General features: G+C 45.7%; 1 protein-coding gene and 1 long non-coding RNA gene across 4 annotated transcripts in view; one reads left to right on the top strand and one right to left on the bottom strand.

Moving 5' to 3' along the window:
- SLC2A9 (solute carrier family 2 member 9) overlaps positions 1–22,396 on the bottom strand; it is a 274,455-nt gene that overhangs the window by 136,891 nt on the left and 115,168 nt on the right. The window lies entirely within an intron of this gene.
- LOC105745653 (uncharacterized) lies at positions 13,950–16,377 on the top strand. Of its 2 annotated transcripts, none has more exons than XR_011649647.1 (3): positions 13,950–14,397; positions 15,341–15,632; positions 16,221–16,377. It is a non-coding gene; the product is annotated as an uncharacterized lncRNA (long non-coding RNA). The 2 variants fall into 2 exon arrangements; XR_001118306.4 differs by having other exon boundaries at positions 13,954–14,397; positions 15,341–15,602.

The following is a 22,396-nucleotide window of genomic DNA, read 5'->3' as shown; positions in this document are numbered from 1 at the left end:
GGCAAGGGATCAGCTAAGGTTGCCATTGAGCTCTGAGACCTTGGATATTGTTCTCTGCCTTTCCCAGACTGACCCATCCCATTTCTGTGATCCAAAGTCATGAAAAAAGCATGGACTTTGGAGTTAGACTCAGGTTTTCATTCAACTTTTTCTACGTACTAGCTATGGGGCCTTGAGTAAATTGCTTACTCTCTTTAGCATCAAAGCTCTCTCAGCTAGAAAATGAGAAACAGTAGTTAAAACTTTGCAGGGTTTCGTGAGGATGGTAGATGCCAGGTCCTAGCATGGGCCTGGTATATGGTTGGGAGAATAAATATTGGTCGTTTCCTCCCTTCTTCCTTGCTCCCGTCCTAGTCAACCTCAGTGGCCCATCCCAATCAAAGGATGGATCTAGGGTTAGCTCTGCTGGTGACTTTGGGCTCTGGGTTGAGTGTATGGAACTCATGTGTCAGAATCTAAGGCCTTAGCAGGAAGTCTAGGAACTAAAGATCAGGCACACCCACTCTCAGGTTGTCCTCATCTAATTTTAACAACCTTTGCTCATCATTTTTCCATGCTCCTTCACCTTTGGGCTTCCACCCAGCCACCTGCGGCTGCCTCACCTTTACTTTGTTTGAGTTTCTCCAGATTTCCTCTAGCCCTCATTGTACCTGGCAAGACTTACAAAAGAGCATCTGCCTCAGTTTCCCTGCTACACCAGATCGGCTTCCCAGCACTATGCTGTTGCCACCCATTGATCTCACCTTCTTTCGACTCCTACTCAGCCCAGCCCAGCCTATAGTAGATGTCAGTGCCATGACTACAGATCTGGACACCCATCTCTGGTGCTGGCCACCATCACTTGCATCCAGGGGAGCCTATTGGCCTGACGTTGGGGTCATCAGCCCTGTGTACTCTCAGCTTCCATACTGCTTTCTCAATCTGCTCCAATGACCCTCATTCAAGACTTGCTGCTGAACACACAGAAGAATGGGCACACCACTGGTCCCCTCTCTTGGCCCCCTGCTCATCTTAGATGAGAGGCTGCACCTAGATGTGAGCTCCACCTGCTCCACTCCTGAGCATCCTTGACCCTTGGGATGTGTGATCAAGTCCTAAACCCCAGTCCTGTGAACGTGAACTTCTTGGTAAATAGGAGCTTTGAAGATATTATTGGCTAAGAACTGGACTAAAGCAGGTCCTAGTCCAACAAGACTGGTGTCCTTATTAGAAGAGGAAATTTGGACACAGAGGAAGAGCCAGAGACTGGAGAGAGGAGATGGCTATATGACAAAAGAAGAGATTGAATTACACCACAAGTCAAGGAACACCATGGATTGCCCACTACCCACCAGAAGCCAGGGGGGAGGCATGGAAGAGATTCTTCCCTTCAAGAGCCTGGCCCACACCTTGATTTTAAACTTCTAACTTCCAGACCTGTGAATAATACATTTCTGTTTTTTCAGCTGCCCAGATGTGGCAGCAGCCCTGGCAAACGAAGACACCTGATTTTCGAAGCAATGGAAATATCACATCTTGCTCCCTGAACTCGTTCACTTAGACATTCACTCAAGCCACAGGCATTTCCTGACAGGTCAGAGCATGTCTGAGGCAGGAAGAGCATGGGCAAAGCAGCAGGTGGGGAAGCCTGGAACCGAGCTTGCACTTTGCTCTAGCTTTTCTCATGAAATGTCTGCCATCAGCTTTCTGCCTCTGATGTGGCCCATTTTCATAAAAGCAGAGGGTCGGCCCATTCCAGACCATGTATCCAATGGGACTCTGGTGAGCACGGGCATCGTGGGGTACTGTCATTGTGCACAAAGAAGGGTCTTTTTCCTTGTCTTTGAAATACCTCTTGAATGTCAAAGGAGACCGACGCCAAAGGAATCTCAGAGATTTCAAAGAGAGGACCATTTTCTCCCAATGTCACCAGCCACTCAGCACATGAAAGCCCCTCCTTCCAGCAGTCATGAGCCTGTGTGTGGTGAGCATAGGGCAAGGGTGAAAAGACTGGCTAGGGAGGGTGAAGATGTCCAGCCAGCCTCAACCCGGCGTGGGGTCTGTGGATGAGAGGCCACAACTTAGAGTAGAAAATAACTCCCAGAATAAAGCTCACGCTCTTTACCTTGATATTCAAGGCCCCCAAGAGGCCACCACTGCAGGCTTAGCAACTATCCTTTGGCTCCTTCTCATCCCCAGGGACTTCAAGCTCTCTCAAAGAATCCCTATTCTCTGATGCCTCTGAGCCTTTGTATATGTTGTTCCGGATGCCTGGGAGAACCCTGTCCCCCTCTTGCCTGCCTGGCAAACTCCTACTTCTTCCACTAAAACAAGCTCAAATGTCTTCCCCAGGTAAAGTCTTTCCCAATACCTGCAGGCAGACTGAGCCCCTCCTCAACGCTCCTTGGCACCTGCCTCTATGACAGCATTTTTACAGTGGCATTGAGTAAATGTTTCCTTTTCTTTCTTTCTCAGTCAAGCAGTGCATTATGTGTGAGAGCATTCAACATCTGTTGAATGCAGCATTGACTGCAGGTCTGAGCACCTGCAGAGCTGGGGTCGAGGATCCTGGTGGAGGAGGGAGGGATCAGGCTAGAGGTCTGGTTGCCCTGGGCCTGAGACATTGAATCCCCTGGGAAGGCAGTATAGTATAATGATAAGTTAAGGATGTTTACTGTAAGCCTGAGTAATCACTAATTAAATAAAGAGAAGCAATTAATAACACAGATAGGAACAGAGGAAAAATGGAACAAAAACAGATGAAGCGAAATAGAAAACAAATAGAAAGACAGCAAATTTAAGCACAACTATACCAATAATTGCATTAAATGTAATTGATCTAAATATATCAATTTAAAAGAAGAGATTGTCAGATCAGATTAAAAAAGCAGGGCCCAGTCATATGCTATCTACAATAAGTGCACTTTAATGTAAAGACACATGGACTAAAAGTAAAAACAAAACAAAACAAAAAATGGGAAGGGAAGTGCCAAGGAAACACTTACTAAAAAAATAGCTATGTTAATTCAAACAAAATGGATTTCAGAACACTGTTCTGAATATTACCTGAAATAAAAAGATGTATTTTATAATGATAAAGAAGTCAAATTATGAAGAGGAAAAGACAATCCTTAATGTGTATGTACCTAATAATAGAGATTCAAAATACCTGAAGCAAAAACTGAAAGACATGAAAAGGAAAATAGACAAATCCACATATTCCTTAACCCAATAAAAGAGAGCAAGTAGAGAGAAAAGCAGTAAGGATATAGAAAACTTGAATAACACTACCAACCAACTTGACCTAGCTGTCATTTATTGAACTCTCCACTCTAAAACAACAGAATATACTTTCTTTTCAAGTGACAGGGAATGTTAATCAAAAAACAAAAACAAACAAACAAAAAAAACCATATTCTTGGATATAAGACAAGTCTAAAGGAATTTAAAAGGAGTGTTTTTTGATTATAATGGAATTAAACAAAATTCAATAACAACAGAGATATGTAGAGTATTCCCAAATATTTTAAAATTAAAAAACAAACAAAAATAGGTCAGATAAGAAATCATGGGGGAAATTAGAAAATATTTTTAACGAAGAATATGACAACACAATATATATGTTGTGAGATCAGCTAAGGCACTACTTAAAGGGAAATTAATAGCATCACAGGCTTATATGAAAAAGGAAGAAAGGTTCAAAATCAATACTCTAAGTGTCCACCATCAGAAAGTAGGAAAATAAGAGAAGTTAAACCCAAAGTACATTAAAGAAGGAAAAAATAAAAATTAAAGCAAAAATAATTGAAATAAAAAATAGTAAAACAATACAGAAAAATCATTGAAAACAAAAACTGATTCTTTGAAAAGATCAATGAAATTAGACATCTATGATGATAGACCAAGCAAAGAAGATGGAAGACACAAATGACCAATATCAGGAACAATATAAGAGACATCATTAAGGACAGCTTAGATGAAATGGGCAAATTTCTTAAAAGACATTTACTATCAAAGCTTACTTAGGAAGAAAACTGATAACCTAAATAATCTTATATCTACTAAAGAATTTGAATTTATGGAAAAAGACTTACTACAAAGAAAACACCAGCCCCAGATGGCTTCACTGGTGATTTCTTTCAAGTATTTAAGGAAAAATAATACCAACTTTCAAAAACTTTTCCAAATATTAATTCTATTTGAAGAGGAGGGAATACTTCCTATCTCATTTTATGAGGCCAACAAAAAAGATATTATAAGAAAAATGAACTACAGATCAATATACCTTATGAACATAAATGCAAAAATCCTTAACAAATACTAGTAAATGGAATTCAGGTATATATGGGAAGGATAATACATCATGGCTGAATGGGATATGCCAGGAAAGCAAGGTTAGTTTGACGTTCAAAAATCAATCAAAAACACCACAATAACAGACTTAACACTTAAAACATGATTGTTCCGAATTTCCAGGAAAAAGATTTGACAAAAATCTAATACCCATTCCTGATAAAACTCTCAGTAATTTGAATACGGAGGGAAATTTCTAAACCTAGTGGCTGGCCAGCAATCTTTGAGGTTCCTTGACTTCTCTGTCCCATGCAATGCACACGGTGGTATCTTCTTTCTCTTGCAGGTTCCGTTGACTTCCAGCTTCTGACTGTCCTGTGGTTCTTGATCTCTGTGCCTTCTCTACAAGTCTCAAGATTAAGACCCATCCTGATTCAGTTGGGCCAGCCTTAACAGAAGTAACCTCATCAAAAGGTCCTATTTACAATGGGCTCACACCCACAGGAATGGGCTAAGATTAAGAACACATTTTACTTAACTCCAAGTTGCCATACATACACCAATTTACTCCACCAATGAGTGCCAGAACTGGGATGGGAAGGCAGACATCCTGGATTCTGTGTGTGCTTTATATCTGCCATTCTTTTTATCATGTTCATATTTTCCTCAACCTTCTATCATATGTAGAGGATATCTATGGTAGATGTTTTTACATCATTGCCTGCAATTTATCATCTCTTTAATTTCTGGTCCTGTTTCTGTTTGAGTTTTCTCTTATTAATAATGGATTGTATTTTCTTACTTCTTTGTATGTCTGCTGATTTTTTTATTGGATGTCAGTCATCAAGAATTTTGCAGGAGAGTGGCGGACTTGGCCCAGTGGTTAGGGTGTCCATCTACCACAGGGGAGGTCCGCAGTTCAAACCCCGGACCTCCTTGGCCCATGTGGAGCTGGCCCATGTGCAGTGCTGATGCGCACAAGGAGTGCCCTGCCACGCAGGGGTGTCCCCACATACAGGAGCCCCACACGCAAGGAGTGCGCCCTGTAAGGAGAGCCGCCCAGCGCAAAAGAAAGTGCAGCCTGCCCAGGAATGGTGCTGCCCACACAGAGAGCTGACACAACAAGATGACGCAACAAAAAGAAACACAGATTCCCATGCTGCTGACAACAACAGAAGCGGACAAAGAAGATGCAGTAAATAGACACAGAGAACAGACAATCAGGGTGGGGGGGAAGGGGAGAGAAATAAATAAGTAAGTAAATCTTTAAAAAAAAAAAGAATTTTACATGATTGTTTTGAACTTTGCTGTATTCCTTAAATAGCATTAAGCTTTGTTCTTAGATACAGGACCTTGAAATGAATTTATTCTTTCAGAGGCTTTTTAGTTTGTTAAAGGAGCTCTTGAGCACTCTTTACTCTAGGCTCATTTGGCCCCACTATGAGGCAATACTCTTTTTTTCAGGACTTTACCCAGTGCTCCGTACATGAGGAAGTCTTTCTACTCCGTCTAGTTGCAGTGTTAGCTATTCCCAGCTCTGTGTGAACTGCACATATTGTTGGACTGACTTGTTTCTGAATTTTCTTCCCTGTCTTAGGTCCTATCTTTCCAGGCATGCATAGGTCATTAATCTGCAAGAGCTCTTGCCCTCTCTCGCTTTCTGTCTCTCAGTGCAGCTCCCTCCTCTCCAGCATTTTCCCCATAAGTCTTAGTCCCCTTGGTCTCCCTAACTCTGAATTCTGCCTCCCCTACTCAATGAAATCACCAGCATCTCTTTGACTTCTCCCTTCCTGTGCTGCAGACTGAACTGTCTCCATGCAGTAAGCTGGGGTAGTTGTTGGGCTCACCTCATTTTTTCCCTTTTCTCAGGATCATTGTCCTCCACTGCCTGTTGCCCAGTGTTTGAAAACAAGTTTCAGATATCTTGTCCATTTCCTAGGGTTTAAGGTGGGAGGTTAAATCTTGGAAGGAGGCATAAGTTTATGCACCATTTTTATCATTGTAATTTGGCCCCTGTCTTGTTCTTTCTTGGACTTCCATCTCATACCACTCTCCCCAGTTCACTCCACTAACTCTAGTCATTTTTTCAGTTCCTTGAACATGCCTTTGTTCCTTCCTTGGCCTGGAATCCTCTCCCCCATCTTTACAGGCTTGCTCCTTCTGATCTCTCAGTCCTTACCTTAAATGACACAATCAGAGAAGCCTTCCCGACCACTCCATCTATAATATTCCCATAGCTATTCCCTATCTCATCACCTTCTTTTTATTTATTTATTAATTTTTTGAGGTATGGGGGCAGGGGATTGAACCCAGGATCTCATATGTGGAAAGCCGATGCTCAACCAACCACTGAGCCACATCAGCTTCCCTGAGTTGGTTTTTTTTCCTTGTTGTTTGTTTCTGTTTTTTCAAGAGGCACCAGGAACTGAACCCAGGACCTCCCATGTGGGAGGTGAGAGCTCAACCTCTTGAGCCACATCTGCTCCCCATCACCTTCTTTTAAACCTCCGAGCAGTACATGGAGTACCACATGGAGGACACCATCAGGCCGCCCATGTTTCCCTTTCAGTTCTGGGACTGAATTGTTTTTACAGTGAATGATGTTGGTACTCTATGTTCACAACATCTCTCCTCTCCTCTCAATGTTTGTTGTGTTTTATCTGGTGTAGGACAAGGTTTGGTATGATGTTACTTCCAACAACCAGCATCTGTAGATCTTTATTGGCAAACTGCCCTCAGGCTACTGGGACCTCTCAGTTAAAACTTCTACTCCCAATGTATGTTTAACAAGATGAGTTTCTCAGGATAGGAAAACGCATCTAAGATGCACCGATTCTGCTTCTGAGAAACAGGTGAGCATTTTTTTTTTTTTTTTTTTTTTTTAAGATTTATTTATTTATTTAATTTCCCCCCCTCCCCTGGTTGTCTGTTCTTGGTGTCTATTTGCTGCGTCTTGTTTCTTTGTCCGCTTCTGTTGTCGTCAGCGGCACGGGAAGTGTGGGCGGCGCCATTCCTGGGCAGGCTGCACTTTCTTTTCACGCTGGGCGGCTTTCCTCACGGGCGCACTCCTTGCGCGTGGGGCTCCCCCACGCGGGGGACACCCTTGCGTGGCACGGCACTCCTTGCGCGCATCAGCGCTGCGCATGGCAAGCTCCACACGGGTCAAGGAGGCCCGGGGTTTGAACCGCGGACCTCCCATATGGTAGACGGACGCCCTAACCACTGGGCCAAAGTCCGTTTCCGGTGAGCATTTTCTTAATGCCCAAATTTGTTCTTTTTGCTCCAGGGTCTCAACTGTCCAAGGCACACCAAGGAAAGAATAGTGGGCACCAAAAGCCATCAGCAGAGCCATTTGCTACCACGGGACAGGCTGGGCCAAGCAGGAGACTGGGCGAGTAAAGCTCACTTCACCTGATTTACAGCATGAAATAGGTGTTTCAGGACCTGCTGCAAACAGGGGAGCCTCTGAGAGGCCATGGGGAGACCAGGCAGGGCGCCTTGTGTAACCTTGGGCAAGGAGAGGATGCTCAAGGATGTGAGGATGCTCTAGCCTTCCGGTCGATTCCAGTGCGTGTGGGCTTGGGGTAGATTGAATGGAATCAGGGAAGACAAAGGCGCATCCTATTCCTTGTGCCCCATCCTAGGAACTGTTCTAGGCTCAGGGACAATTCCTGATTTTTGTGGCGCCCACTGGGAGAATGTAGTAGGTGAAGAACAAGCAAACGTGTACAACAGAACGCCACAGAACTCCTCGGTTTCTCCACCCCTGCCAGCCCCAATGTTCTACTCATTGAGGCCACTAATCCCACCTTTTCTCCTTCCACGAACAGCTTTAACAGAGTTAGACTGATTTTTACTGTCTTTCTTTAATCCTTCTCCACTTTTGAATGAAAATGCTAATGATCAGTGGAAAAGCCAAAAATCAGCTCTGAAAAATCACAACCACAATTGTTTCCGGTTATAATGGAACTTCCACCTCTGTTTTCTAAAATGTAGTTTTCTGGAACTTTGGGAAACATTTATTTTGCTCTTAGAATTATTTTTTAAGAAACATTTTTATCTGTCACAAAACACACATCTGCTCAAGTGAAGAATACACATTTAAAGTAAAATTCTACTAGGGTCTAATGTACTTGTAAAGACCTATTTGCCACACTCCACACACAAAGACTTGTGGGGTGGATGTCTTGGCTATTTAAAATGATTTCCTCTAGGTATTTGCATTTTCTGCTTTCTTTCTAAAAGGAATGCTTTTTTTTTCTAGGAAGAACTCTGCTTTCTCACTAAAGGAAATGTACTTCTTTCTAGGAGAATAAACCCAAGTGTGATAAACAAAATTTTCTAAAGCTTTTCCATTACTACTAATAAAAAGAGGAGATATGAAACTTTGGGCTTGAAATCTGAAAGATATTGACAAGTAAAGTTACAATGAAGTTATTTAACATTTGAATGAAAAGTTGCAGAATTAGAGAAGCTACCAAAATCCTAAGAGCTAGTAGACCGGCTGGGAGGCTAGAGGCCTTGTGGTTTCCAAGCTTCACAGGAAGCTTATGAGGCTGAGAAGTCAAAAGCACAGATGCTGGGGCCAGGCTGGCTAGGTTTGGGTTCCTGTGTGATTGTAGGCAAACTGCTTAACCTCTCTGTTCCTATCTGCAATAGGAGAATGCCTACCATGGTGAGGGCTTTATAAGCATTTGACAAAAAATAGACAGAAAAAGCCAGAGTTGTTTTGGAGGAGATTTCTGTGTTCCATAAGGGGTTGGCTACATGGCTACTAAGGCCAGCTTCTACTCAAGAATTCTATGATCCTGACGTCCTCTAACTCTCATGGGCTATATATCACATAGTCTAAGATTCTTTGTGAAAACTCTAGAATCATGTGATTTTATGGTTCTGATGCTCTATGACCACATTTTTTTCTGATTTACAACTCATGTGACCTAAATGCTTTGGATTGTAATTTTTATGGCCTTATGGTGCCAGGTTAATTATTCCTGTCCAGGAACTTGGCAAAGCGGGGCAGAGCTTCAGCTTTGGATTGCGTTCTCCTGCAGAGGCCCACGGGAACTTTGTAAGAGGCGGAGGACTGAGGCCCAGGTGATATCGCCAGGCCATGACGGGAGGCCCCACACTGCTTCCCACTGCCTGCCCCCAAGCCCTGCCACTCCCGCCCATGTCCAAGCCGCTGGAGTGGCCACTTGTGAGCCCAGGAGCAGGCCTTCGATGCCTCCCCATCTGGGTTTGGCTCCTTGCCCCGCTGCTTGCTCCCTTTGTAACTGTGGACATGATAAGTCACTTCTGTGAGCCTCAGTATCCTTTCCAGTAAATTAGGGGATAATGAAACCTACACTAAAGGTTGCCCGGAGAATGAAGTGAGATAACATGTAAAGTGCTCAGCCAGATACCCAGTAACACTCAATAAACAACAATCATAGTATCACTTCATACAATCCGAAGGGCCAGATCATGGACATGGGGCTCAAACATAGACAGTTAAATTCCATTTGCTTGGACTGAGATGGGGAGGGATATGGGAAACCCTTGCCTCCCCCTGCTGTGGGTTGCATGAAGAGGCACTTTCCCCGCACATGCCTGACCCTTACTCATCCCCAGGGTAGAGTTATGGGGTGACAGCCCTTGGTCCACTTTGGTGGCCAGTGGAGCTGATCTACTAAAGCCTATTCACGCAGGGGTGCGGTCGTTCTGCCGCTGGCTTCGGCTGGGTCGGGATGCAGCAGAAACCCGGGTGAGTGACGTTGGCTCTGCAGACCCCAGTGTGCCCTTGAGTAGCAGCAGAGCAGAGCAGGCCCACTTGCCTTCCAAGTTTTGAAGAAAATTATATTCATCCAAGAGTTTTGTATCCAGCCAAACTATCCAGAGGACACGTTGTAGCTTAAGATATCTTCAGATGGGGAATGACTCAAAAGAGTTGCCATGTTTTTTTTAGGAAGGTACCAGTGAAAACTTCAGCAAGGAAATTAAACCAAGAAGAGGAAGACACAGGACCCAGGAAACAGTGGATCCTACTCGGGAAAGACTTGCTAGGCACCCCAGGAGACTTTTGTATCAGGACTAGAGCAACTTATTTAGATGGAAGCAACAGGTTAGAGGGCTGGGCAAGAAAACAGGAACAATAAAGGATTGTGATACAGCTGGCCATTTTGCAAATGTTTTGCCAGTGTTTAATGTTAGAGCATTTGAAAAGAAAAAAGAAGCCCCAACTACAGGTATATAGGAAACTAAGCAAATGAGAAAATAACAAAGGAATTAGTAACTTCAGATAAAAAAACAGAGTTGCATGAGAAATGAAAGTAATCAGGGGACATAGTCATAAGAATATGAATATTAACTAATGAATTAATTAAAATTGCCCTATAACTATCTTGGTGGGATGGAGGAAGGGGAAGGGAAGGGAGGGTGGTGTAGGGCCGCTAAGACCTGGATGACTGACTACAATATGGCATTGACAAATAATGTCTAGAATGGGTGAATCGAGAAACAGTATAATAAACAATTATTTTTAAATACGGACAAATGATCAAATAACTAAAAATTTTAGGAGCAGGACTGAAGCTTGAGGAGTGAAACAATGGATTACTGTTGTTCACTATAAACCTTTGAATTATAGTGGATTTTTTTAGCCATTCGCATATATTAATTTATTAAAAGTTAAAATATGCTTTGAAAGAGGTATGAAATTGAACAATAAGTAATTTTCATGTGGGGCATTTTCCCAGCGTTTCCCAGAGGTTCCTGCCTTGAAAACAATCCCTAGATTCTCTCCATATTCTCAGGCTCCATTTGCTGTGATTTAGCTCTACAACCAGCGCCCTTCCCTGGTGCGTAAGGTCCAGGAGTGCTCTGGCTGTCGGGGAGAGGCTGAGTTATGCCCTGGTCTGATTTGATAGTTCAAGGGTTTTGGGGGTGGGTGGGGGGTGATTTCTTTCAAGGCATTGTCTAATTTCAACACCAAGTTGTCCTGGGCAGGAACCAAGGCTAATTGGGGCATAGTTTCCACTCAGTGGTCAACGTACAGAAAGGAAGTGGTCTCAGCAGGCATTGTTTGGGAAGCTCAGAGGTCAAGGGAGTTACATACGGGAGCAGTCTTTTGTTTGGCCTCGAAACCTGCCAGATGCAACATCTGCGCCCTCCAATTATGGCAGTGCCCTGTTTGGATTTGCAAGTCCCCAGGGTCCCTCGCCTACGGCAACCACGCAGACTCCATGAAAAGTGCATAGATTGGCACTGACGAAACAAAGCAAGCCTTCCCCTTGTCTGTCCCAGATATCCCCCTCCGTCCAATTAACCTTATAAAAGAGAGTCCTCAGCCCTCCTCGGTCAAATACTGCTTCGGTCAGTTGACAATCTTTTTTGAAGCCTCCTCCCGGCCAGGTGGTGCAGGGAAAGAAGAAAGGTGACTTATGATGAGTGCAGCAGTCCTGTGAGAAGCTGCCCACCTAGGTGAAGCCAGGGGGGTGCCCGAAGAAAGGGTGAGAAGTCCATGGTGCGGGCCAACTCTTCCATCAGGAGCACCAGGCCAACCGCAAGTGCAATTTAGCTTCTCGTTTCTATTTGCAGAAGGGATTTTAGAAGTCGATTCCTCTTCTAGAGTTTAGATCTGTTTGAGTTGGGCGTTTCTTGAGAGCTGAGTGGTGTGACCTGAGAAAGGAGGGATGGGAGCCTCCAGGCCCAGAGAATGGAATGAGGGTTTGGGGATAGTGGGAGAGCCCAGGGGGTGTTTAGGGAACAGAGGGTAGTCTTGAGGTTAGAATGGGTTTGAGCTGGAGATCGGGATCAAAATCAGGGGCCTTGCATACAAGACTGAAGAATTTCATTTGGGGTCACATCATCTGTTGCTTGGCCCATGCTACCTTTTACAGAATCCGGTGCTAAATACTTTAACACGTACTATCTCTTTAAATGATTACATTACTATCGTGGAGTACGTTGAACCCATTTTCCAGATACAGAAACTAAGTCTCAGAAAATTGAAGTTACTGGTGCAAGTCCCAGGGCTAATAAGCAGCAGAGGTGGGATTCAAACTGATGACCTCCTGATTTCCACGTAGGAACAGTTTCTACTGTGCTCGGTCTGCTCCCGCTGAGGGGCTTGGAGAAGCCCCGCCCGGGCACTGTAGTGGGTAGACATCTGGCAGGTATGAGCTGAAGGGACAGGTGCCTGGAGGGGAGGTAGCAGGTAGGTGAGGCCCAGCTGACCTGCGGGCCCTCAGCTCTTGTCATCGCCTCCCTGGGGCTCTTACTGGCCCACTCCTAGCTCCCAAAGGTGCCCGGATCTCTCACCTCTCAACATTTTTTTTTGCCCTGGCTCTTTCCTCAGGGACCTTGCCTGACCCATCTCTGCCAGGTCTGGTGCATTGGTTGAATCCAGTGGGATGAATTGAACAGAATTTTAGAAATAGGCTGTGCTGTGGTCCAGAGGCCAGGCCAGGGGGGCCTGAAGTCAGCGGGGAGGGGGAAATGAGAGGAAGATTTGGTGGGAGAATGGCCAGGGCCACAGGGCAGGGGAAGAAGCAGTTTGGCAGAGGCAGACTTTAGCGGGAGGGGACAGCTGGAGGGCCCTTCCTCCCGGCGTACCTGCTGGGGCCACTCCACTCTTCACTCACGTCTCCACCCAAATGCTGCCTCCTCAGAGAGGCCCGCCCTGACCATGCTGTCTCAAAGAGCTTCCGCGCCCACCTTCCACCTCCCCCCTGCTCTGCAGCGATCCAGCATCCCTCACTACCTGTCGTTAGATATTTGTTTGTGTCTTATCTGCTTCCTCCAAAGTTCATGAGGGCGCCTTGTCTGTTGGCTTCACTGCTGAGTAGACCCTAGGACGGTGCCAGGCATACAGCAGGCGCTCAATAGCTGTTTGTTGAATGAATGAACTGATCACCGATGGACAAATCGGTCCCGGGGATTTGGGCTCATGCTCGCAGCAGACACTAGAGGGCGCCCGGCGACAGGCCGGATCCGGGCGCATCGCCCCGAGGGCTCGGAACCTTGGCCCCGGCCCGTGGCGCCGCTCCAGGTAGCTCCGGGTCAGGTGGGAACCCTGGGCCAGACGGCTTTGGTTAGGAATACGGAATGACGACGAGCAAGGCTTCGGGCCAGGCCGCCTGGGGTGAATCCGGGCTCGCACACCTTCTGGCTGTGTGGCCTTGGCCAGTTCTCAAGCCCCCCGGTGGGACTCGGTTTGCAATTCTGCAGAATGGGTACAAGAAGAGCCGTCACGTCCTATCGTGGGGGGTCCAGGGGATGCTGCCGGTGAAGACCTAGCACAGTTCCTGACGCTTGGCAATCCCCCGGGGGGATGGGGGAGGCACTGCCACCCGCGCCTTCCAGAGCATCCACTGCGCATGTCTGCAGGTGCGGGAGCTTTGCGGTGCTCAGAGCATCAGATACGGATTGGAGAGCCCCGTGCGCGCGAGAGGAAAGGAAGGAGGCAGCGAGTGTGTCCTGGACTCGCACGTGCTAGGTGGTTCACAGGTGGGAATTGCTGAGAAGGGAGCCGGGTCCAAGGTCATGCCAGCTCTGAGGACGCATGGGAGCTCAGGGCACAGGTCCCGAAATGCCCTGCCCTCTGCCTGCCCTCTGCTGAATCGTCCTGCTTTCAAGGCCTCCCCCGGGGCGGTGCCACCTGCCTGCCAGCACTCCGGAGTCACGGGGCTAGAGGCTCATGGCCAAGCCACCTCCCGGGTCGCCGGCCTTTCCCCCATGGGGCTCCCGGAAGTCCTTTCTCCCTTGCACCGCCCACTCCCAGGCCACCCTGTCAGAGGGCTGCGGAACTGACCGTCCTCCCTGAGGCCCTCTCAGAAGCAGGAGAACAAAGTTCAGGCAAGCCTCGAAAGCCTTGCCTTAAAATTCCAGATGACGTGACTTCAAGAACGATTAAGTTCATCTGTGTCTCCTTCCACCTCCCTTGCTCACAGCTAGAGACGCAGCTGAACTGGCCAAGGACGGAGGAGCCTCCAGTCCAGGGCCCCATCACCACGCGGCCTTGGCCGTGGAGCCAGGGGCCCTGGGACTGGTGAACGCACCCGGTCACCGGCTGCTGATGAGCTCGCGGCCGGGAGAGGCGCTTTGCCCGGCGGCCCGCGTCTCGTCTGCACACGGCACCAGCAGGTAAGGGTGCGGGCTGGTCCGTTTGTGGTCTTGGTGCTGAGAAGCATTAGAGGATGCATGGGGAAAGGAACATGTCCTCGTCCCTCCTCCCGCAGGGAGCCTCCCCGGTCGCAGACCCCACTGTGGGATCTATGGTGATACAGGCGAGACCTCTGACCTCAGAGGGACCCTGGGCAAGTGACCACGTGACCAAAGCAGGAGTCCTGGGCAGGAAGCCTCGGGTGGGAACACCCAGTTCCACAGGCTGACAGGGGCGGCCGCCTGGCTGCGCCCTGGAGGATGGCAATGCTCAAAAGAGGGAAGGGAAGGAGTTACCAGGGAAGGCCGGGCAGAGGCAGAGCCCGGGCGGTGGGACCTCGTTGTGTGGTGGGGGAACGGCAGGGACCCAGGTGGCTTCCCCCACCTTCTAGAAGTCTGTTAAAAGTGAAGATTTGGGGGAATCCCTCCTCCCCAAAGAGTCAGGCTCAGAAGTTTGGAGTGGGGCGCACAGCTAATTCGAGGGGGGCATCCACAAACCACACTTGCAGACGCTCGGGGCTCGGCTGCAGGTGAGAGGCAGGGGCCAGCAGGTAAGCAGGAAGTACAGACCGAAGGTCAGGGGCAGCGCGTGCCCATGGCGATGCTTCTAAACCTCACCAAGGAGAAGTCAGGGAGTCAGCGATGGACATGGAAGGATGACAGTCCATAATAATATTTTTTTAATGAAAGGGGAGCTGACTATTAAAGCCAGTTTGGCCTCCACCTTGATCAACAAAAGGGCCTGGGATTCGACAGCCTTCTGGAGTTACACATCGTCTCTCTCCCGCTAGAAGTCCTGACTCAGCCAGCACGTCTTCCTGCTGAGACCTCTAAACAAGGCAGAGGGGTGGGCACGCCGCCCAGAAGATGCCTGGGCTGCCCCCTGGCCCAGGAGCCCCCTCATTGCTCTTTTCCCTCGTTACAGTCGTACCTTCTCTGAGCATCATTTTCCTGCTCTGTAAAATGGTAACGGCACTGCCAACGTCCAGGGGCTCGTCCAGGAATGAAGGGAGCTAATGCATGTGAAGTGCCTGGCACACACCTTGCACAGTGATGAGGTCTAGAGGTAATACTCAGCAGAGACTCCTCCAGTAACTGCTTGGACCACCTCATCTTGTCATCACAATGACCCAGCGAGCTGTGCGGTTATCCCCATTTTACTGATGAAGATAGTGAAGCACAGAGAGGTAAAGAACCTGCCCAAGGTCACAGAGCAAGTAAGTGGGGATGCCAGGATACAAACTCTGACGTTGGTCCCAACAGCCTTACTCTGGATCACCCCGCACCCCTAGTATCTACAGACTCGAGTGGGCAGCAGAACCCCCCGGAGGGTTAGTTAGAACCCAGCTTGCTGGACGCACCCCAGAGTTGATGATTTAGTAGTAACTGGCCCTGTGGGGATGAGAATATGCATTCTAAGAAATTCCTTCCCAGGGGATGCCAATGCTGTCAGTCCAGGGAAAACACTCTGAGTACCCCCTCGTTGCAGCATTCTGCCTATAGTTGTGACCACGAAAAAAATCCCTAATGCATTTTTCAGTCATGAGCCCTAATGCTTTACAGGTGACAGAACAAAGTATTTTTTCTATTGTTTGAGAGGAAGACTATGAATTGCAGCTGAAGCAGGATGCTAATGGGACTATTACTGCCCCCAGACGAAAGTCTCCACCATCTGACAATGAAGTTTCAGAGCTCTGAAAGTCATCTGAAGGAGTTTGGGCATCACCCTGCGAGAACTCTTTAGAGGCAGGAGGAATTCAAAGGCGACCATCTCTAATTTTCTTTTCTCCTATTTCCCTTCAAAGGAAAATCGTTGAATGGCCGCTCCCGCCTCCTCTGAACATTTTCTCAGGCTACAGAAAACATTCGGGTCCTGCCCAGAAATGAGATGCTTCATTTCAAAGAGGAAAGGTGTGATTTCTAAGTCACTGGAGAATAAAGACAATTCTCATCAAGTGAGAATATTGTTGGGTTATTTGGGGTTTGAAATAACTTTAACAAGGATGAATGGGTTTCCTCTTAAACTCTTCATAAAAATCAAAAGTTCTTTTCTTCCTGGACTTGAATGAAGTCCAAGAAATTCTAGGTCAAAAAGCTCACAGGAAACCAGTGCTTTCACACACGCAGGGTCTGCATCCACATGAGGAAAATGTGAGCCTGAAAAGGTCTGCTTGGCCTGATTTCCTACCCAGGACTCTGGACTTTGCTCCCCAAGGCCAGAACTTGGTCCCACCACCTAGTGATGCAAAAAAAGTCTAGAATGCCCGGACTCCAACCAGGCTCCACTGCCTCCTTGCTGTGAATATTGGGGTGATCATTAAACCTCACTGAGAATGAGTTTTTAATCTGTAAAACAGAAATTAGCAATACCCATTTCCCAGTACTGCGTCATGAATTAAATGAAGTAATAGCTGACATCGATGTCGCACAGCTCCAGACCCGGTTAGTGCTTGACATAGACAGCCCATCCTCATTATTTATGGATTCGGAATTTGTGTGCTCTCGTGGTCATTTGTGGTCACTCATGGATGTGCTCAGGGTAGCAAAAAATTTGAGTCATCCAATGTGTGGGGGTCCACAAGGAGAAGCTCTGCCTTCTTGTTTCATCTCTCAAACTGCAACAAGTGTTGCTCTAAAACACTCAGAAAGTAATTATGCTGTTTCTATATGGGCTAAATAAGGCAGGCTCTCAAAGACTGGAATTATTGCATGCAAACTCAAGGGGGAAGCAAGGTAGGAGGTGCCTTAACAGAAACACTTGTAGCACAAGATATGAACTGATCAGTTAATGAAAAGGTTGTCACTAGAATCTTGCTGGAAACTAACCCTGTATTTGCCAAAGGAGCAACAGTGCAGTTTTTGCTAATTCGGTGTTGGTGGTCACTTTATGGAACATAACTACTGCACATCATGAGAATCGCCGTGTTTCCTTCCTCAAGCCTTACACAACACCATGAACTAGCCATCATTATTAACCCCACTGTATAGCTAAGGAAACAGACTCAGACGTTTCAGGAAAACTTCCTTCTGGTCCCACAGCCAGTGAGGGTGGCCCTGGACTGCAGAGCCAGGAAGTCCGGTCTTGGAACCCACAGGCCCAGCCACCTCCCAGAGCTGACACTTGGACACTGCTTCATGCCCTGTCCTTGGAAGCTCTCATTTTTTTCCTATCAAACATCAAAGAGTAATTTTTACGCATAATGATAATAAAGGCATAATGACACACATTTTTGTACCCGGCTGGTGGGAATGTCACTAAATTAAGGCAGCCTCTAGAGAAAATTTTGACAATAGTTATAAAAGTTTGAAATAAATATATATTCTCTGACCTATTTTTTTCTATTTCTGGGACTTAACTGAATAATTAATGAGATTGGAATAATGACTTACATAGAAGATTAATCATCTCAAGTTTTCTAATTGCACTATTTCAATAATAAACATTAGAAATAAGACAAATGTCCAGAAAATAAAAGAATAAAGACATAAATTATGGTAAATAATAAAATGGAATATTATACAATTACTAAAATTATCCTGGAAAAAATTCTAATGACTTGTACAAAATTTTTGCAAGAAATCAGCACACAAAATGTCATAAATAGAATAAACCCAATTGTGTGTGTAAGACTGTACATCAAAAAATGATGGAAAGAAATATTTTTAAAATGTTAAAGTTTTTATCCCCAAATAGTGAGCTATAGATTTTTTTTTGTTCTTATTCTCTAAATTCGTCCATATTGTGTACAATGGCTATGAATACATCATAATTGTAAAAAATTTAACAGGTAAACAGAAAGGATTCTAAAGATTTTTGGAAAGAAGTGGTTATTTCAATGTATTTCATGTCAGTGGAAATTCAGAAACAGCAAAGACATTCAATAATGGACAATAATTATAGCATACTTTTGTGATGGAATATGATGCTAACATTAAAAATTATCTTTATGCTATTTTTAAAATATATGTTTACAAAGAATCTTTAATGATATAGGAAATGATTTTGATGTGATGATAGGTGATTTTTAAAAATCAAAACACAAAACTAAGTAGTAGTATCTGAATTGCATAATAATACGTATAAACCTAGAAAAAAACAGACCAAAATAATAAAAGCAGATGCCTCCCTTACCATGGCAGAATTACAAGTAGCTCTTACTTCCTTTTTTATATTTTCCAAATATTTTAACCTAAGTACACAATGTTTTTTTATAATTGGAACAAAATGGTTGGAAGTCATATGTGAAGTCTCTATCCATCAGAACAATGATTAACTTTGAGCACCCACTTGTCTTTCCTTGGCCTGACACCTCATCTGGAACTGATATTCTCCTGAGCATACAAAATTACTCATTTCTGGCCTCAAGTTGCTCCATGCTTCTCTTCTCATACTTTGCCTATAATTCTCATCAAAGCTCTTTTCTTCTCTTTCTTTGCAGGGAATAGCTAATTAATCTGGGTTTTTTTTTTAATCCTTTGGAAGCATAAAATGTCACATGAATGTTCACTCATCACAGTGTTTTATGACATGTCTGATTAGATTCAGGCCGCAGCATTAATTCCTCTGTTGCCCTCCCCTGCCTTCTGGTGGCCTGTTCTAAAAGCCTCCAGCTTTGGCATTCAAGTGATTGCCTCCTTCTAGGCACAGCTTCTCTCTTAATCCTTTAAAATGGAAGCTTAGTTGTATCTATCTTTAAAGGTAAATGAGAAACATGGCTAAAACAGTGAACATGCAATTCTGACACTCAATGAGCTAACTTTGGATCTCACTTGGCCAGAGTATCACAGATCCCAAAGAAATGAATGAAAATTTCCCATTTCATGTTTTTCCTGTACCAGAAACCTCATATCCATTGTGGAGCAAGTATGTGAAGGAAAAAAAAAAGGTATTTACTGGGTTATTTACACATCATACTAGACAAGACCAAAACGATCTGGAAAATTCCAATCTGATGGGACAAGACAGTCCACGGGGTCCACTATACACCGTTCCGTGGTGTGCCTGGGGCTTGGTGGACAGGGGCTGGGCTTCTTGACAAGCATCATGCTTGTGAGTCCTGTGTTATGGGGACACAGGGCATCAGTCGTACCTGGGTCCTCAAATCAACTCTACCTTCAAGTTGCTCTGTGACTTGGGGCAGTTCACTTAGTGGTCTGGCCGTCTCTTCCGCTGCAAGCTGCGTCTCTTCCCTGGCTCCCTATTTCAGCATCTGGAACCATCACTCTACTTGGCTGACAAGGCCAAGCCCTGGGACGTGACCCTGGACTCTCCCCTCTGATGCCACATCCCATTACTCACTCAACTCTCCGTCTCATCCACCTCTCTTGTGCCCCATGGCAACCCTTTGTAAGCCAAGCTCCCAGCATCTCTCTGCTGTCCCAGTGCCATGGCCCCCTTCTTAGCTGGGACCCAATCCTTTCTCTGTGCTGCAGCCCAGGAGACGTTTTATTTTTATTTTTTAATTTTTTTAAAAAATTTCTCTCCCCTTCCCCTCTTCCTCCCTCTCCCCTGCCAGTTGTCTCCTCTCTGTGTCCATTCACTGCCATTGAGGCAGCTATTTGCTTATTTTACTCCTGGAGGACAACAGTACTGTTCACTGATTTTAAAAGATACATATTAATATCCAACAAACTAAGGCTGTAATTGTTCTTTTAATTGGCACATACATGTTTGTTTTTAGAGTTTTTAATTATCCTTAAAAGCAAAAAGCAAAAAAGCCTTTTGAACATACAACCTCTCTTTGGTAAGAAGACTGTTTTCAACACACTTGCATTCATCTAGAAATGCCATCCATATGACAACTGCGATTGTTAAATGCAAAAGAGGAAAGCAAAATCACCACCAGAACCATTTACAAGGGTCCATAATAAAAGACTAGAAGCCGATGTCTATGACATGACCTGGATGGGCTAAAATTATCAGTTATTCATAATGCCACTGAATGGAACACTTTAAAATGGCTAGAATGGTAAATTTTATATGATATGTATTTTACCACAATAAAGAACTAGCAAAACATTCAAAACTTTAAAGGTCGTGCATGTCAACCAGCTCTGAATCTCCTTTCCTGGCGTGGCCCCCTTGCTTGATGAACAGGAAAGGAGCGGCCTCTAAGGTTAGGGATGCTCAGCCAGCTGGGATGGGGGAGCCGTGAGCAGACTCAGCCCTGCCTTACTAAGCTTCTGTTTCACAGAGAAACAGGCGTGCCCCGTTCTTGCCTGTATAAAACATGCACCACATGTAGGACTGAAATCAGACAGACCTGGGCTCCAGTTCCAGCACCAATATTTTGCTAGTTTTGCACTTTCTCTCTCTCAGTTCCTGTTTCCCTGACTCTAGATTATTAGTGCCTCACAAAGAAGCTGTGAGAGTTTGAATGGCTTAGTAAGTAACACTGTCTAATGCATGTGCTCATTTGTTATTAATACATTTGTTTTGTGTATGTATATTTTTAAAATTTTTGTCTTTTTTTTTAAAGATACATAGATCACAAAAAATGTTACATTAAAAAATATAAGAGATTCCCTTATACCCTCCCCCACTCCTCCCACATCAACAACCTCTTTCCTCATTGTGGCACATTCATTGCTTTTGGTGAATACATTTTGCAGCACTGCTGCACCGCATGGATTATAGTTCACATTGTAGTTTAATTCTCCCACAAGTCCATTTACTGGGTTATGGCAGGATATACAATATCCTGCATCTGTCCCTGCAATATCATTTAGGACAACTCCAAGTCCTGAAAATGCCCTCACTTCTCATCTCCTATTCTCTCTCCCTGCCCTCAGCAACTCCCATGGCCACGTGAAAAGATGCTCAACATCACTAGGTATTAGGGAAATGTAAATCAAGACTGCAATGAGATACCACCTTTCACCCATGAGACTGGCGGCTATTAAAAAAAACAGAGGACGACAAGTGTTGGAGAGGATGTGGAGGAATGGGAACCCTCATCCACTGCTGGTGGGAATGTAGAAGGGTCCAGCCATTGTGGAGGACAGTTTGGTGATTCCTCAAAAAACTAGCTATAGATTTGCCATATGACCCAGCAATTCCGCTGCTGGGTATATACTCAGAAGAACAGAAAACAAGGACACAAACCAATATATGTGCATCAATGTTCATAGCAGCAGTATTCACTATTGCCAAAAGCTGGAATCAACCCAAATGCTCAGCAAGAGATGAATGGATAAATAAAATGTGGTATATACATACAATGGAATACAGCTGAGTACAGCTGTAAGTGGGAATACAGTACTCACACATGGGATAGCATGGATGAATCTTGAGGACCTTATGTTGACTGAAGCAAGCCAGGCATTGAAGGACAAATGCTACATGACCCTCTGATATGAATTAAGCAAATACATTTGTTTCTATTCTCTGCCTCCCCCTGCTAAAGTCCTGCAGACATTTTACTGTCTGCTGTGAACGGCTGCAGTGACTAAAACAGTCTTTGGCAGGTGGTGGGCCCTCAGTAATGGTGAGCAAATCCATCTTTTCCCTCCCTCCCTCCTGCCCTTCCTGTGCATGTGGGAAGGGGGTCCCCTGCCTCCCTGGGAGCCACCTGCCATGCCCACCCCTCACCCTGATTGGACGGTTAGTCAGCACGCCCTGTGGACTGGCTCCTTCAGTCCTCCTGAACCCACCCCCTCTCCCCTCTCCTCCGTCACTTCCTCGAGCCTTGTCGTCTGCCACGGGCAGTGGAAACCGTCCCCTGCCCAGTCATTCTCCTCCCTTCTCACCCCTCCCATCCTGGTCCACATCTGCCCCCCACACCCTAGAGCCACCTTCTCACACACACCTGGCCATGGCACTCCCCTGCTCTAGTCCCTCCCAGGGCTCCTGCTTTGCCTGTGGCAAAGTCCACTGCAACTCAGTCACCCCTTGAACTGCCTCATCTCTCAGCCTCCCCACAAGCCACGAGCCACTCTGAAGTCTCCCCCAGGGTTATTCCACATTTCTTCTATTTTCTTC

The sequence above is a fragment of the Dasypus novemcinctus genome, chromosome 1 (assembly GCF_030445035.2).
Source record: "Dasypus novemcinctus isolate mDasNov1 chromosome 1, mDasNov1.1.hap2, whole genome shotgun sequence".
In the NCBI taxonomy this organism is placed as follows: domain Eukaryota; kingdom Metazoa; phylum Chordata; class Mammalia; order Cingulata; family Dasypodidae; genus Dasypus; species Dasypus novemcinctus.
The sequence above is the reverse complement of the archived record's forward strand: the minus strand, read 5'-3'. Positions and strand labels throughout refer to the sequence as shown.